General features: G+C 44.1%; 1 long non-coding RNA gene across 1 annotated transcript; it reads left to right on the forward strand.

Annotated features, from left to right (window-relative positions):
* The first annotated feature begins 5 nt into the window (after positions 1-5).
* LOC114875879 lies at positions 6-11,499 on the forward strand. The gene is made up of 4 exons (XR_003789303.2): positions 6-792; positions 857-954; positions 1,034-11,041; positions 11,216-11,499. It is a non-coding gene; the product is annotated as an uncharacterized LOC114875879 (long non-coding RNA).
* Positions 11,500-13,344: the final 1,845 nt, after the last annotated feature.

The raw sequence follows: 13,344 nt of genomic DNA on the forward strand, positions 1-13,344 counted from the left end.
CGACCCCAGAGCTGAACCCATGGCAAGTCATATAACGAGTCGAGCCGCGAACGAAAAGGAGTCGACCGCTGTCGAGAAAAAAAAGAATTCTTCAACGCGAGAGCAAACACAATTAGAGGCAGCCCTTCCGGCTCTGCCTGTTCTTCTCCCCTCGCGTTGGCCCGGTCCGAGTGTTTTACGTTTCGTAAGAAAAAGAAGAAGAAGATGCTTCGAGGTGCTCGAAGCTGTTCCTTTTCGTTCGAGTGGCAACGGTAGGAAGAGACAAAAGGAGGAGACGAACGCGAAGAGGACTCAATCCTGCGCGGTGCGGCAAGCCGAGCTGGTATATAACCGACGAGGAAGGAGACGGTAATAGCCAATCACGCGGCGAACGCAAAAACCTCGACGAGGAGCGTCGTAAAGCTCGGTGATGCTCTCTTCGTTTCATCCTCGTTCCACCTGACGACGTCCGAGCCGGGATGCAGAAGGAACGAACCGTTCGGGAGGGTTGCCCGCGAGAGGATGCGTTCTCCCTCCGTTTCTCGTCGCCCGCTAGAGATATTAATTAGAATAATTGCCGCTAACAGGCTCGTTAGCGTTGAACCGAGATAGCAAACGAGCGCGCCTCGCACGCGAAAATAAAATGAGACGGCTCCCCGGGCGAAAGACCAACCTGCCAGGCGAGATGAAAGAGGACGAGAGCACCAGCCGGCTCGCTTCTCCGCTGCTTACGGCAGAAGTACCTCAATCAGGCTCGAGCTGCGTCATTTGCATATTTCTTCGGGCTCGATATTCTTCCCCTTCGTTCCATAGGTAATACCGTATTCGGTGGAACAGACACCGATCAATATTTCAAATAAATTCTATGATCTTTTAGGAGAAAGTCAAAAGGGTGCTGAATTAATCCAGAAGTGTCGATTGGAACTAATTTAACCCCTTGGGACTCAGATGTTCTTCAAAGATGAAATTTAAAACGTAAGTATCTCTTTATTTCGAATATACAGATTTCTTTAAATATTAAGTAAATAAATTCCTATGGGAATGATTGTCTTAGGTAGTACTTTTGCGACGACTCGAGCTAATAGGGTGCCGTCCGCGCACCCTCGTGCTCCTCCGCGACGGGTACGTAGCCAACGACCTCCGTATCGGTACGCTGTTCGCCGTCTGGTAGGATTTTTTCTCGGATACAAGGGAGAAGCAGAAAGAGAATCGTTGGTTGGCCAGTCAGCAATTCCGTCTTTATTCCGCGAACGAGACCGGGGCCCTCCTAATCAATTCCAATTAGAGAGCGGAATATTTGCGGGCCAAGCTGAGCGGAGCCCATGGAAGGGACTATTAGCAGTCTCTCTTACTACCGAGAGTCCCGAGCTGACTCTCGTTGGCCGTAAATCAAGCACCGGCCCATACAGAATCCGCTTCACGGACAGACACGGAGAGACACGAGATTCTGGTGTGCCGTTCGTACGTGTGGGTGTAACGTGGATAACCATGTGTCTGTGTATCTCCGAGCGAGGGATGGAGAGAGGTAGTGGATAGGGTGGAAGAAGGATGAAGAGGGTAAGTAGAAGGGATCGAGCCGGTAGCTCGAGGATCGTTGACTAACGAAGTGAACATAACTCGGCCGATACAACTCAATACGCGATCCACGGTGACAGTCGGTAAAACAGAGTATTTCTAATTGGCTGGACGGGACGCATGCTGATTAGGCTTTTCTTTTACCCTCGTTGTGGGATCCACGGTGCAACGGCGGTGCCCGTGGTGGCCTGGCCAAAGAAACACGCTGATTGGACACGTGGGGCATGCCATCGTTACACGCACCAAGCCTGCTACGGACTGCTTTCCTTCGCGCTGACCTGCACTACCTTCCTCTATCCCCTTCCCTCTTCTCCCTCAACTATCGGCGATCGGTCCCGATGTTAATATCGTAATTAGCCGGGCTCCGCGGCGGGTAACGATGACCGGAAAAGGCGAGTTTCCTTGGGAAACGATTTCCGCGCTTAGATAAAGGGGGATACCGGTACATGGACAGGTTGCCGATTACACGGAGCGACTCGATAAAATGTAATGTTAACGGCAAAGTGTTCGACGCAACGTGTATGTTTCGTTGTTTTACGAAAATGGAGATTTCGAGGGGCTCGTTTCGATCGAGAATCGGCAATCGATCGTGGTGCTCGGAAACGGACCGGTCCAGAATGGTCCTCGGGTTTTGCGCTCTGGTACAATGGTCGTTATTCAAATTCCCCTCGGCTCGTTCGATTTTTATTCGGCTGCGCGGAGTTTACTTCGTGAGAAGGGGTCTCTCCTCGCCACGGTAGATCGTGGATCGAGATTTCGAGGGAATCCGACGACGCGGATCCCACCACGTGGCCGGGTAAGCCTTAGGTCCGCGGCGAATTTAAAATTCTAATCTTATGATTTGTGGCGGTCGACCGCTACTTCTGACAGCGACTGTACCAGCTACGACTCTATTAGCCAAGACTTTTGCCCAAAGCCGCCTCTTGGAGATCTTTCGAACGCGTATTTTCAAAAATGAAAATTATAAAATACCATACTAATCTTATCACCTCCCTCCAATATCATACAGGAATAATTAAAATGCTTCCTATAGAAATATTCTGAGGTCCAATAAATATAATCCCGGGGCTTCATTTTATCTGCAAGGCAAAAGAAAGAAACATCAATTAGAACGGTGATCCAGCTCGATCGATGATTAATCAAAGACAATGTCGTCTCTGTTCCCCTGTCCGATTGTCAACCCATCCTCAGGATATTTCATTGGAACAACGGGGACTGTATTCAGCATCGTCCACGCATTGCGTGGAGCGAGCAACTGAAGACGTTCTCGGCCAATTTAAATACATATTGTTAGAGCCGGTTTAATTAAGCCTACTTAATTTTCTCTTCCGAAGGGCCCGCGCCAATGCTGCTCGTAATTAGTACGGACGCGCATGCCGGCTCTCTTGGCCTCGTCTCGGTTCGCCTTTTGTTTTCTCTCTTATTAGCCGCATTAACCCCACCTGTATCCTCGTGTTCACCATCGTATTCTTCTTCTTCGGGTCTTCTTCTCCACGCTATTCGTTGTCCCGGCTATGAAGAGCATCGAGAACTCATCGAGTCATTCTTAACCCTTCTACCCTCGTCTGCTTATTTTTATTAAATATTTTCGCACACCTTCATTTATTCGAAAGAATTCTTCACGATAGTTGAATGATTTTAATAGATATTAAGGGTAGGAAAGAGTAAATCATTTTCTTTGTCATTTCAATTAATTTTATTCAACTTCCTCTGGTATTTGTTACATTAGCCAGGAGGTTGTTACAATTTACGTTCAGCCGGATTTGTAATTCAACGTGAGAAGAAGAGATCTAGCTTTCGAGTGTCGTTTAAGCGGCCGAGCAACGGATACGCGCATAAATACTCTTCGTAGCTCGAGCGTAGGTCGTTTTTCAATTTCTCTCTTTCGTTCCGGTTATTGGGAGCCCCGCGTTCGCGAGTCGGCACGGTACAAAGCGTGAAATCGGCTTACCGTTAAGAGGAATAATTAACGACCGTTCGAGGACCTCTTCCAGTGACACTCTCGGTCCGCGTACTTTGGTTCCCTCGATCCTCGAGTGGAAACGGAAAAACTGGATCGACGTTTTGCTTGGAGTGGTTGTTCCCGGTGATTTTTCACCGATTTATCACCGCTCTTCAGCACCGGAAACGTTTCACACTTGCTGTAAATCAGTGCCAAGTACGTGCTCAAAGTAGATTAGAAAATTTAAGATTCTCGAGTAGTATTCTCGAACACCTTGGAATAATATTTAACGATCGTTTTCTCACCAAAAATCCCGTCGTTTTCTAAATTCCCCTCGAAAGCACAGTATTTTCCATCGTGCGAAAGGCAAACATTGGGCAGGATTTTTACGACTCCCAATGAACGACGTAAGAGGACCGGTCGGTTGTATCGAAATCCGACGTTTTAATCGTGTTTACCGGGGCTTTAACTGCGGATTAACTTCTGCAGCCACTTTAGATCCCCCGCGGTGGGAAATGCGATTCATGGTGGGCCGATTCTTTCAACCCCTCGACTAGGGGTGAGCATATGCCACGAGACACGAGGATAATAACGATGCCATAGAAAAATTACGATACCGATGTAACACGACGATGACGACTACGAGCGAGGAGTCAAGCTCATCGGAGGGGGTGGACGAAGGGTGAGAAGGGAGAAACCCGCACTCGAAAAGGCCACCAATTGACTCCTATTGTTGGGCGAACGATAGGCGCGGTATTTTTGGCAGGACCGGCGTCGACTCGGCTTTTGTTTGCCTCGCGATTTGACAGGCCTGATACGCGTGCGACGACGTTGAAATTTCATCGCGAAATCGGAGGTGTCGACGCGATCAATGGAACGCCTCGAGGAATCCTCGTGGTCGTTAAAAGGATATATCAATACTTTGATCGGTTATTTCTTATTCAATTATTCTTAAGAGATATCGAAATGAAATTATCTTGTCCTTATCCAGAAACGTATAGAACGTGTATAAATTCTTAAAGAATATTTCTCCCCAGAGGATCATTTAGAATCCCTCCGTTGATGAGCGTTATTCAAACGAATCCCCTATCGATTAACCACGTCTCATTATCATATAATATCAGCCAATATTCTAGCACCCCTGTTCAACGCCGAGGTCCCTTCCCCACTGTCCATAGAAATTAATAATCGGACCGACAGACACGAGATATAGGTGTACAGTAACGGACACGCATATTACGCGTGTCAGGTTAATACGCGTGCGGCTGTTGCTCGCACACGCGTGTACACGCGTAACACACACGGGGTGGCAATAAATTCATGACTTAACCTCCGCCCGTATGCAAATCGGGGGAATGTTATTACAGGCTGAGATTACACGCGACGATTTCGTTGTATACGTTTCCCACCGGCGGCCATGGTAATAGAATAATCGTTCGATCGTTTTTCGAGGGTGGTTACCCGAGGGGTAGTTCCAGGGGCTTATTAAAAAGCCGGCAGAGAAATTTCGTTCCTTTCGAAAAATCATATCCCTGTTACGCGTTTACCGGCCCCAATAATCGTTCGGCCATGGAGGGTTGGCTTTATTAGTTTATTTATCGTCGTGTTACCGGCTCGAAGATTTAGCCGGGATTTTTATTAGCCAAGGGATGTTAAGCTTCACGGGAATCCGGCGGGATACGCGAGGCTCATAAAGATTAATAGATCACCGAGTCTGCCAAATAATCAAGATAGTTCGTGGATCCTTTTTGAAACGTGCACTTTTCGAAGGGTTGAAGAATCTAGCCACTTGCATTTTCATTAAAGACAGATTTATTTTACGGTAGAAATTATTAAATGTATCAAAAATTAATTTGTTACAATATTGATTATCGTAGCAGTAGAATCAGGTAGAAAAGAAAGGATTAACAGGAAGGCCAATTATCTCGAATGTATTCCGTAAAATTTCCATGGGCATGGGACGATCCAGCTAGCTTATTGGATCTGGAATCAAGATGTCCAATCAAGATCGAAAATTCATGGTTCTCGGAAGAGCGCGTAGACAAGGATTTTAACTGGCGACGTGGTCCCCTCCTCCCTTTTCTTTCTCGTTCAGAAAATTCATGCTGTCCGCGTTGAAACGAAAAAGAAGGGGCGCATCGGGGGCGCAGGCGGAACCAATTTTTCGCATTAAAATTCCCCGAGTCAGGGAAAGAGCTGTGCGTACGAGAATGAGCAGGGATGGGCCAACGGAGGCCCTTATACAGGTAGGCTTAACAAGGTCCAATACTTTTCCCTCGCGGCGTCCAATGGCAATATATTAGAGTCCGAAGCGCGGGGGGCCTTGGCATTGTTGCCGCCTGTCTTCTCCGCGTCCCTGGCTAACTTTTGTCCCGATCTTCGATATATGCGGAAGGTTCTGTAACGTATCGAGTCCTCCTTCAGCTCCCTTCCTCTTCTCCGTATGCATCGATGCAAAAGATCGCAAAGATGACCCTTTCGAGGCTCCTTGTCGAATCGACATGAAAACGGGACCAGAGAATCGTCGATGGAAATTTTTTCTCGTTTCTTAAAAGAACAATTAATGTTTTTTTTCTACGCAAAATGTGGTTAGAAAATTGAAAATAAATTATTGAAATCGTATTAGCTCGTTAACGTTTCAGGCGGCGAGAAAGAATTTACGGGTCGGTGAGCTTAATGAAGTAATAGGGCCAGTAATCTGCGATCGGCTCCCATTATCGACACGAACGGCAGCCGCGTAGACCAGAGATCTCGTATCTCGCGCCGATGCAAATTCGGCGAATTTTACGGATGCCCGGCGCACTAAAGATCAGCGCGGACCAGCGGGACGGGCCGAGTGGTTAATTGCGCAAAACGTCCAAAACGCGAGTGGTCCAGGCTGGAAAGAGGATTTGGAAGAGGAACGAAGAAAGTTGTTAACGAAGTTGAAAAGAGAATACAATTAGCGAGGGAATCGTAGCAGGAAAGAAAGGTAGAAAATTATATATACATTCCAGGTTGAGAATCTTTATTGTAAACGGTATGAATTTTTCAAAGAAACATACGTATTATAATCAGGTTATGGTTAAAATATACGCGCATTCTTGCTGAATCGTCACGCCTCTTCAAGCATACTCTTCAATTAGTTCGGGATCATCTTCTCACGGAATAAACATATCATTACTTAATGCGAGAAAAAGGAGAGGAGGGAAAAAAGCAGAGGGCAGGGAGAAAAAGGAACGAGAGGAGGCGACGGGGAATAAGATCGAGCGTAATGAAACTCGCGCGCTCGCAAAAGAAACAGACGGGTCGCGGTAGTGGTATCATTCGTCAAGTCTTAATTTCTCAATGAATCAGGCCCGTCTAATTAAGGAGCTTCGGCTGAGTCGAGCATGGATGGGCATTAGCATCCAGCGGGTCTGTAATTTGTGCCTCTCTTAATTAAATCATCCGTTAGCCAAACGGGGCCCCTCTCTCGGCCCTCGACGCGTTCTTCTTGTCTCTCTTTCTTTACTGCTCCTCCTTCTTTTTGCCCTCTTTTTATGCCAGTGCTCCGTTCGCGAGAGTTGGGTCCTGCTGGATCCGAAACGTACCTACGTTTTCGGCCCCACCTTTGTTTTTCGCGGTTCCACTCCCTCTCCCTGGATCCAACAGGTCTTCTTTCTCCCTTCTTTCTTTTTCTGCGAAACCCTTTTTTTCGGGAGAATGCAAACAAATTTTATGGACAGCGACGTGGGACCGAGAACGTCGCGTCGTCTTCTAGTTTCAGATTGCTTTCTCCTTCGATTTTTAATTCCACTTTCATCTTTCACCCTTTATTACTTTATTTAATTTTATTGTACATTTTACACGGGAAATCATTGTTCGAAAAGAAAATGTGCACCGAAATTGTCGGAGAAACGATCGGATCGTTAATTTTGTTGCTCGCTGTAATTGCATGTAAAAATGTAGATGTATTTGCCAGCGGCCCGGTGATACAACGCGACACGCTATCTTGATGCAATATTTTCTTTTTTGCCACCACAGCGACGGTAATAAACGCGGAATTATGTATTCGATTAATTTATTTTTAAATAGCCCGCGTAATATCACGCTCGCCGCGTTTTCATTAACAACGGCGTCGCCGTAAATTACCACTCAATTCCAGCATCGTAGGGGAAGCGCTAACGATATTTTTCTTGCTTCTTTTTTTCCTCGAGCGTTCCAACGCGGCTGCCGCTGCAATTCATTAAAAGAATAAAAGAGCAACGCGAAAACCGTGCTAATTACAAAAAAAAAAGGAACGATCGCACCCCTTGCGCGCATCGGACACGAGGAAAAAATGCGGCTAGGCGTTATTTGCAAGAAACTCGCAGCTGATTTTATCCACTTTCACGAAATATTTGCAACACAAAATATTTTATCTTATCGCTCGAATTACCAAGATCTTATTTAACGCCTGACAAGCATCATTAATTATAATTAAACATTCTTTTCGTTCACGCATCCTCTATTTAACGACTAATTTTAGTATTCTTCCATCTAACTTTGTTATCATTTCTGCATTAACACCGTGTTTATTTAAAGCCAGATAGAAACGGGGAAAAGATAAATGTGCAAAGATCAGTCAAAACGAAAATAGAAGAAAATGACAAAACGAAAATAAATTACACGAGCAGCTAAGTGTTAATGGTTCGAGTGATTATGCAAGCGCTATACGCCAATCAGAGTCGTCGATGTAGCCGTTCGGAGTAGCTGTGTAACTCGTAGCTCGACAAAGAGAGTAGAGAGAAAGAAAGGGAGTCACGAGTAGTGGACCGTAGCAGTCACCGGTGGCGAGTGCGTTAATTAGCGGGATGCTCACGCGAGCCGGCAATTAAAACAACATCTTCATTATTAGGTGTATATAGAAAGGGCCCCGATGGGCCAGCTCCCGTACACCAGACGTTTGCAGTAGCCGCTATTCTATAAACGGAATAACTTGGTAAACAGAGACTGCTACCAGCTCATTACCGTCGCGTTATCACAGCTACCAACTTTCAGCCACTTAACTTGCCTTCAATCTAGTAAGAATTTACTTGCCGTGATAAAGCGTTTCTATTTACCCTGTCGCGTGAACGTACCACGGGGCCAAGTAATTACAGGCTGTCTCAAAATAGGTACCATTACCCTTTTGTCAATTAATTAGAGTGTCGTGTCTAGGTGTAATGTGCGACTGGTAATTTTCCCTCTATATTGATTTTTTCCCTAGAGAAACCTAGGTCGGCGAAACTACCCCTTTTAAAGGGTAGAATCATACGGTTTTTTATGTTTGCCTTATCCTATCCTACTTTAAACTCTGTTTAAATTTAATTTGTGATAAACTTATTAATTTTTAAATATCTGAAAATATATCACCTCACCTATTACAGACTTACTTAAAATTCTTTCAACATCCAGAAAACGGATACGCCTCCTTTATCGATACGGTGTGATCATTGAAAAATTACAGATCTCTCGTGTCTTTTTTCAGACACGTCGGCATAATTAACTGATAAAGGAGGTTCATATTAGCGTGCCAGCCCGGCAAGTAATTACTATACGTTATTTAGACCGGGCGTGTATTAAAATCGCCAATTTGCGAGCGAAATCGTTCGATAAAGATGTTGTACTTTCAGAGCGGTCGCGTTATCGATTCGATTGCTACGTGTTTTCCGATCGAGCCAGATACACAGAAGGGTCCTACCCGATCCCTCGAACGTTCCTGGGTGCGTCGCATATTTATTCAATTCGTCGCGACGCACCTGCCCCGCTTATCTTCCGGTTAAAGTGTTTCTCGTTACCTTGCGAAGCAGACAAACCTGCTTCGCAACGCATCATCGTCTCCGCTCGACTATTCAACAAATGACACTGACCGTGAGCTTCGTCGACTATTCTTAAACCTGTGTTGGAATTTTCTTAAAATTATAAACAGCTAGATTTCACGGCTAACAGTTACGATGTCGACGCCCGTTAGTTGCACCTGGTACATACCGGTTTGTTAAATACCGGCAGCAAGGTGCAAATATCTTTAAAAAGGCGCTCTGTTTCGAAGGAACTAGTTTCAGAAAGAATCCAAGACGCTCTTTTACATTCGTACCAAGTCTAAAAAGGCTCATTCAACTTTGGTCTCTCAGCTAAGACAACAATTTACAATTTCCTGACTGTAAATCCGGCGAAATTGTTTAAAAGGAAGCGTAAGTGCGAGTTAACGACGCGAACGTCGTTTCCGCCTCCCCTCTCTTGTTTTATTATTTAATTTCAGCTGGGTACGCGTTATGAGACATGAAAAAAGTCTTGGCGATATTGTAGTAGGTGGATTTGCTAGCGAGAGAACACGCCCCCGCTAGCCTCGGGCAGGGGACGCGCGGCGTCGCGCACGGTGACATTATTATTCGTTATGAACGGGTTTACGAGGCCGCAAATCATAGCCGTGTTCATATTTCGAACGGCAGCACTCCTCGTTATTCAGTTTAATGGCGGCGCTATTTGAATTCCCGATCCTCCCTCCTGCTCGACCGCCCCCGCTTTTCTACCACCACGTTTCGCCCCCCGTTTCGTCATCCGCGCTTTACAATGTTACGCGATAAAGAATGCCCGAGGCTGCGCAATGCGGACATTTTCGAGTCACCCCTTTCCATCCGTTATTTCTACGATTTCTTAGATCTCGATAGATCTCTAGATCTATCTAGACGTCTATAGATCTTTATCCTTCTTTCAAAGTTCTTTTTGAATCTTCTTTCTCCTATTCCCCATGCTTTAAAAATGACGGGAATTATCTGAGACGTAAAACAAAAGCTTCCCTTAAAATGTTTCGCGAATTTTCACCTACTTTTCCATCTCCTACTTCAGGAGATCGTATTACTAGGGTTGTTATAAGGGGGTAGCGGTTTCTTTGGGGAAGGATCTTGTCCTCTGTTTCGCTAGTGGCAAAGGTGCCGACGACGCCTCTTAAGTAGCTTTGCGAGCAGCGTCTTTCGAAAATGTTTGCTCAACGTCGTGGCTTGTTTCTGCACCTGGAAAAGGGTTGACGCGACGCAGCCCACCCTGTCGTCGCCTGTTTCCCCTCGCCTCAGAATAGCGACCAGTATATCAGCCTTTATTTTCTTTTCAAACATTTCGTACTTGGCATGTTGATTTGTACGGTTGAAATCAAGTCGATTTTTATCGATCTTTCATGGATCTACGTAAAGCGAACGAGGCGTTTCGCAGTAAATTGGGAACGCGCGTGTCGAGGCGCGAAAATTAAAGACCATAAATCATACGCTCGTTCCGCGTCGGTGGCCCATGAATATTAATGGAAATCATTGCGCCGTTTACAGGCCTATTAATCCGGGGTTAAAGTATTCCGTCTTCGGTGGTGTTTTATCGGCCGGCGAAGGGTTTGTCCGCCGAGCGTTATTAATCCTATCAATCATTCAGCCCATGGGTTAATTCTCTTTCTCTCCGCCCTTTGGCACTTCTTTTCAGAACGGCAACTTCGTACACGAGCTGGATACATTAATCGTCGATAGAAGATCGATTACAGGACACGTGACGAACAGCGACCAGCTATGTTTCTACTACAGGGTGAGTAATTTAATGGGTACCATTATCGAAATAAATTCATAGTTGTTATAGATAGATAACTTTATTTCTTGCCTTTACAATATTTTATAAATTATGATACGTACAAACAGTCGGTACTTCGATTCCAAAAACTGGTACTAAAGTATTTTTCTCATCCCTAATTTCACTCTCAAGGTAGAAGACGAGACACAGGAAAAGGAACATCCCTTTAACGCAAACAGCGACTACAGATCCAGAAAGAGTAGACATAGCTTTGTTCTCGAGGAGTTATGGTTTTAAGGGGGCAAAACACCGTCAGATGAAGCAAGTCTGCATGTAAGGAGCACAGACGGATGTACCACACATCGAATTCACAAATGAAGACATAATTTTGATTTCTTTTGATTTTTATTCCTATTTTTTTTAGAAATCATTCAAAATCAGCACAAGATCAAAAAATTGTTCAAATAATTGTTTGAAAAACTTACATTCATCTTATGCACCTTAGTAAATAAATCATTTTCACAAAAGGAAGTGAGTTATTATCTAATTTTCTAATTTCCTTTCCAAGTTATATAGATAAATTACTTAATTTCCTTTCTCAGTTATTTATTCATACAGCATTTAACAAGTGCTTGATCTTCAATAAATTATAATCATAAAATACATAAAAATCAAACCTAAACTAAAACTTACTGATTGCCTCTTAATATCGTATAAAAGATGAACAATTAATACAAATTTGCAGAAGATTTATGCATAAAAGATATAAACATACTGAATTTTAATAGATGTAATAATTTACTACAATAATACATTACTGTAATTGACAGATTATAATTCAATAAATCATAATAATAATAATTAAATAAAATTATGCAAGATATTCACGTATAAAGGTAATAACAATACCAAAATTCCACAGCTGCGACAATAATTTATTCAATACACAGTTGTAAAATACAATATTCCAATTAAATAAATTTTAATAAAATAATACAAAATTCAAGAAAACGTAGCTGGCTGCATCGGCTGAAAAGCGGAACATCACGGTTAATCGGGCACCACAGTTACCTGTACGACTTTCAGCGAAGTCAGTCTTACTGCAACAGCCAAGGAGTGCAGATCTACCTATCAAATTTATTTAATGTACTTTATGAGTTTTCTAAGACCATAAGAGGCAAAAATATTTATTATTTTATCCCTTTTCATGGGTATAGGCCCACTCTTTCCAGTTATTTATTATTTTATTTTGCACTTGAGGGCCTCACGAGGCCCAACCCTATATTTCTGCATCCCTTACATATCTGCATTTCCTATATTCCTGCATCTTGTATATACCAGCATTCCTTATTCTACGGGATCGTTTACATTTTTTAATCCCTTATATCTCTGCGCCCTTTATATTTCTGTATCACTTACATCCCTGCATCTCTTACATACATGCATCTCCTATGTTCCTGCATCTCGTATATCCCTGCAACCCTTATACTCCGGCATTTATTAATCAATTATTAATTTTTTAATCCTTTACATTTATTAATCCCATATATATTTGCGCCCTTTATATTTCTGTATCACTTACATCCCTGCATTTCTTACATACCTGCATCTCCTATGTTCCTGCATCTCGTATATCCCAGCATTCCTTATACTATGGCATTTATTAATCAATTATTAATTTATTAATCCTTTACATTTATTAATCCCATATATATTTGCGCCCTTTATATTTCTGTATCACTTACATCCCTGCATCTCTTACATACCAGCATCCTTTACAACCATACGTCCTTTACATTTCAGCATTGCGTACGTCCGTTTTTTTTTTTTTTTTTTTTTTTTTTTACGTGGTGGAAATCTTCAGAAAGACACCTCCAGTCCCCCTGGGGAGGGGCCGGAGGTAGTGTGGGATTTTTACCCACTAAAACCACCACGGTGGCCTGCACTGGGTCTATAGGGAGGGCCCGAGACCTCTGACGAACACATCGGTACCCCCACGCCCCTGGCGCACTGGCGCCACTATCTTGGTTCTAACCTTTGACCGTCCCCTATATGCAAAACTCCACCGACATCAGGGGCCACACCCGATGTCGGCACTGCTCGGGCCGCGTGCAGTGAAGACCGGGGCCCCAGCCCCGACCCCCTGCGGCCCTGCGGCTTGCTTCAGATTCTTTAGATCCCTACATCCTTTATATTTTTGTAACCCTTACATCTCTGCATTACACAAATTCCTGTTTACTTTATATCTCTGCATCCCTTACATCACTGCAGTCTTTTCATTCCTACATTCTTTTCATCTCTACATTCTTTTCACCCCTACA

Source organism: Osmia bicornis, chromosome 13, assembly GCF_907164935.1.
Source record: "Osmia bicornis bicornis chromosome 13, iOsmBic2.1, whole genome shotgun sequence".
Taxonomy (NCBI): domain Eukaryota; kingdom Metazoa; phylum Arthropoda; class Insecta; order Hymenoptera; family Megachilidae; genus Osmia; species Osmia bicornis.